The sequence below is a fragment of the Bactrocera neohumeralis genome, chromosome 2 (genome assembly GCF_024586455.1).
Source record: "Bactrocera neohumeralis isolate Rockhampton chromosome 2, APGP_CSIRO_Bneo_wtdbg2-racon-allhic-juicebox.fasta_v2, whole genome shotgun sequence".
Taxonomy (NCBI): domain Eukaryota; kingdom Metazoa; phylum Arthropoda; class Insecta; order Diptera; family Tephritidae; genus Bactrocera; species Bactrocera neohumeralis.
In genome coordinates, this window is record NC_065919.1 from 41,346,189 (window position 1) to 41,351,082 (window position 4,894).

A 4,894-nucleotide genomic window follows, 5' to 3' on the forward strand; every position below is an offset into this window, starting at 1 on the left:
GAACGCACCGCTGTAGAAGACCTGGTTGGCCCAATAAACGCGGACAATTTACACACCGCTTTAGTCAGCGTTATGTTGGAAAGTGAAGAAAACTGGGGCATCATCAAGAAATTCGCTACACTCTGCTACGCAGCAAAAGCGGACCTGGACGCAGGTGCAGATGTAAATCTCTCAATGAAACAAATGGAACGCCACCCTGAAGTAATGCAAATGCGGTCCAAGGGTGGTGGGCGACGGTTCCTTAGAGGAGGGGTTTTTAGTAACCTGCAAGTGGCACATACCGCTGCTGTGACGATAGCACCGACGATGCGGAAGGCATTTTCCACCCCCTCGCCCGCAAAAAAAAAAAAAAAAAAAATCTTCTATTCTCAAGCACCAATTCCTAGAAAAAAATATTTCGACGAATTTTTTTCGCGCGAAATTTGAATTAAAAAGTCTTACTATTTTTTATGAAGCTCAGGTAACATTTGTTTACAATGTGGAATGTCAATAGTATGTGGTATAGGCAAAAATAGATAAAATCGGGGCAATATTACCTCAAACTCCCATATACTACATATGATAATTTTTGTTATTCAAACAAGTTATATGCCGAATATGTCAGTCCATGAGTTTTATTTTATAAAAAATTGCTTCAAAATATGTTCTCGAGTATACCTGAGTAATATCTTTTTCTGCCCCCAATATAGCTCATAAAACGATTTACGTCTTTCCGGTTGACTCTAACCGGTACTGGCGTAAAAAGAGATCGCGTAAAAAAAGGACTAAGTGTACTTTAGTTTGCGTCAGCTCAAATTATATTAAAAGCATTCAAATTAGATACTTTTGAAAAGTGATATTACCTCGACCGAAGAGACTAAATTTAATATATTGAGCTGATGTGTACAATATCAACCAGAGGATCGGAATCTATTTTTTTTTACGGATGTGAAGTTCAGACCAAGGTATAAACGAATTTCATTCTACTTCAGTGCTAAACCACATAATTTTTAAGGAAACTTGTCCATATTGTTATACCGGTTATTTTGGCAGCGCAAATTCCTTTTTTTACGCGAATTTCTCACTTTAACGCGATTTCTTTTTTTCGTTTTTGTAAAGAATTTCAATTTTTGCTAGCTTTACAATGGAAGCTAATTCAAGAAAAAATTAAAACGCAAAGGCATTTCTTTAGAAACAAAACTCAGTGAATCTACAGTGCGGACAATAAAAAAAAATAAAAATGCAATTAGAAAATCTGTAGTTTCCGGAAAAAATGTAAATGCGAAGAAAACTTCATACGCAAGAGATGTTTTTATTGAAGAAATGGAAAACCTATTAACAATTTGGATTGAGGATCTCAACCAGAAACGAATCCCAGTTGATACTACAACAATAAAACTAAAAGCTCTATGTATTTTTAAACGATTAACATCGAACCAAAAAAACAAAAACGAATTTTCAGCTAGTGGTAGATGGTTTTCGAAGTTTATTGAAAGACATAATTTTCATAATTTAAAAACTAAGGGTGAAATTGCTTCAGCTGATAGTAAAGCTGCGCAGGACTATCCACCAAAGTTATTAAAAATTATTCAAGAAGGGGGTTACACGCCAGACCAAGTTTTCAATGCGGACGAAAACGGACTCTTTTGGAAGAGGTTACCAAAACGAACATATGTGCCTAAGACCCAAAAATCATTTGATGGCTTCAAAGCTGCAAACGACCGTGTAACGTTTTTATTATGTATCAATGCTTCTGGTGGCCGCATGATTAAACCGCTGTTAGTAAACAAAAGTCTCAGGCCGCGAGCACTAAAGGGCAAAGATTTAAAACATTTGCGTGTTCATTGGATGGCCAATAAAAAAGCCTGGGTAACTGGAAATATATTCCAAGAATGGTTTGCTAAATGCTTTGTACCAGAAGTTAAAAGTTATTTGGAGAAGAAGAAACAGCCTTTTAAAGCTCTTTTAATAATTGACAATGCACCAGGCCATCCGTTGATTGATCATCCTAATGTAAATATCATTTTCCTCCCACCGAATACTACATCAATTATCCAACCGATGGATCAAGGCATATTGCGACTTTTAAAATGTACTACCTCAAAAAAACTTTTCAGTGCATTATGGAAAAACTGGAGGAAAATCCTGAATTGGTCTTCACCGATGCTTGGAAAAATTTTTCTATCAAGGATTGCATCTTGTACGCGTCAAAAGCAATTTCTGAAATAAGGCAAAATATGTACGTTAAACGCATGCTGGAAATCTCTTTGACCAGAATGTGTTAAAAGTGGTATGTCCGTAACAAGCAATTCAACTAATTATTCAGATATCATTGATTTAGCAAGAGAGCTCGATGATGACGATTTGATTGAAATAGCTACGGAAGTAATCGAATCGGAAAATGGCAGCGACACCGAGATAGACGAGCATCCAATTAAAGCAGAGACGATTAAGCAAGGTCTTAAACTTGCAGCAGAATTTTAAAATTATTTTGTAGCAAATGATACTGATGCCGAACGTGCACGAATTTTTCAAAAATAACTGAGTCTCTGCATGTCAAGATACATATAAAGAACTACATCGGAATTTATTGGGTCCAAAAAGAAGCATTCAAACAAAATTAACTGAATTCGTCAGTTAATATTGGAAAACTAACCATTTTTATGCGATTTTTTTTTACGCGATTAGTGGCAGAACCAATAATCGCTTAAAAAAAGGACTGAGTGTATTATTTTTGACCAAGGATTTACGAACAAACGCCTCTGGATATAAATTCATGAACAGAAGCCAACTGGATGTCAATACCATTAACGCGGAAATTAATCGAGTCATCTGCATGTTACATACATATATAGCAAATATCAAATGATATGTTTTGAGGTAGAAATTTTTTATGCAAAACTTTTTGTAGTATGTATCCGAATTTAAGTCCAAAATTCCACTATCTTTGAAATGAGTTAAAAGATAGATAGATAGAAAAATGAGTATTGAATGTCTGTCCCTCTCGAACAAATTTATGATGTACCAAGCCACAAATATTAAAAAAAAAAACAAGGGGCACCACTTTGATTTTTCAGCGGCTTTGGCGTTATTACGGTACTATTTTTGAAAAAAAAATTCAGCTTTTATCGGGACGAGTCGAGCAAGCGAGCGTTTCATACCCAAAATATCCACCAAAATTACTGGAACGGACTCGCAAGAGATGCCGATTCTCCCTTGTCATCTCTCTTACACTTACCTGACGGTTTTCAAGCACCACATACATACTTCACGTTTTTAATATTTTCAAGAGCTGAAGGGGTGTATCGAATTAAGGGGTTATATACCTTCCTGTCGAAGAAAAAAACGAAAGTTTGTATTTTTTGTGGTATGTAGCAATTATTTCATTACACGATTTTTTTATTTTTTGATAGTACACTTAAAAATGTTTGTGTCAAATTTCGTGGAAAAATATCAAATAGTTTTTAAGGGGTGGCTTTTTCCCTTAGAGGTCTTTTTTGGCAGAGCCTTGCGGTGAAAATTCCCCAAGTTGAACAAGTCAACTGAAACCATAAAAGTAAACAAATTTCATTAGTTTATTGTAATTCCTTGTGCTTGAACGATCGTTTTTATGATTTTTTTTGTGCACATGGGAACGTTTTCTGCAAAAAAACTAGAAATTTTTGGTCACTAGAAATTTCACTAAAAAATTCATTTCGGCGAAAAAAAAAAAGTTTTTGCGTATAAAGTCGATCATTCAAGTACTGAAAAATTTCAATACCCACATTTAAAAAAAAAATTTAAAGAAAATCGGTTCAGTAGTTTTCCGCCAATCCATGTCACCGCAAAGTCATTTTTCAAAAAACACCATTTCGAGATATTCGCACATGACGCTGGCCGCTCGGGTTTGGGGTCGCGACGAGGCGCGCGGTTAAAAGTGCTGTAATTTTTTTTCTACTGCTCGAATCTCTATGAAAATTTGAGAAAATGTTCTCAAGGAGTTGTTCTTTAAGAAAAAGCATTAAAAAAATTTAGATTTTTTGAAATTAAAAAAGGTATATAACCCCATAAGGAACTGGTTGTCAGATGTATTGTGCTACCAGCTTAACAAAATACATATTTTTTTAAGTATCATTTACCCGGAAATTTAATTACAATTTCCAGGTGATTATTTTGTCACGATGTACGTGCAATAGGAAGACTTTGCATGAGACTCGAAATCATTATTCGTCAAGGAAGTAATATGTAATATTTCATTAGAACGGTAGAATTAATAAGAGACGGATTACAATTAATCTGATTAAATTCGTCGCATACAACAAGATTTAAGAGAAAATACAAATGATTGAAGATGAAACACAAACCTACATTAAGTTCATTAATTTCTTTAATATTCATAACATTCGAACCATTATTTTTATTGTCATATGTTGTGGCTAAGTCTTTATACTACACTGATTAATCTTGGAAAAATTTTCAGTAAACAGGAGTCGAAAACTCGAAGAACAGCAGATATTATGCAAACTCTTCAAACGACCTTTTATGTGTGCAAAGGGAAGAATTCTAAGTACACATTTATGACAGGTTACAAATATTTTACACGAGAGGCAATATTGTTTGCAGCACCGAAATTTGCGTACTATACAGCTCGACAAGGCTTTTTGCTTTTAAAGAGCAGCCAAATTTCATTTAAAATATAAGCAAACTCATTTTATAATCTTGAGCTCACTTAACGGTTTATGAACTTTCGAAGTGCACGTATTGTTCATGCCTCATATACCATAAACGCCATAAAATGACAAGTAGCTCAGCTTGTAAATATCTCCTTCATACATAGTATGTATGTATGTGCAGGTTGTAATGATATAAGCACACGATATAATCGTTGACAGAAAAACGACTAAAATATTGTTAAGTAACGATAAACTTCAGCAGA

At 34.6% G+C, this 4,894-nt stretch overlaps 1 pseudogene; it reads left to right on the forward strand.

Annotated features, from left to right (window-relative positions):
- Positions 1-2,040: 2,040 nt before the first annotated feature.
- LOC126751111 (tigger transposable element-derived protein 1-like) lies at positions 2,041-2,605 on the forward strand (annotated as a pseudogene).
- Positions 2,606-4,894: the final 2,289 nt, after the last annotated feature.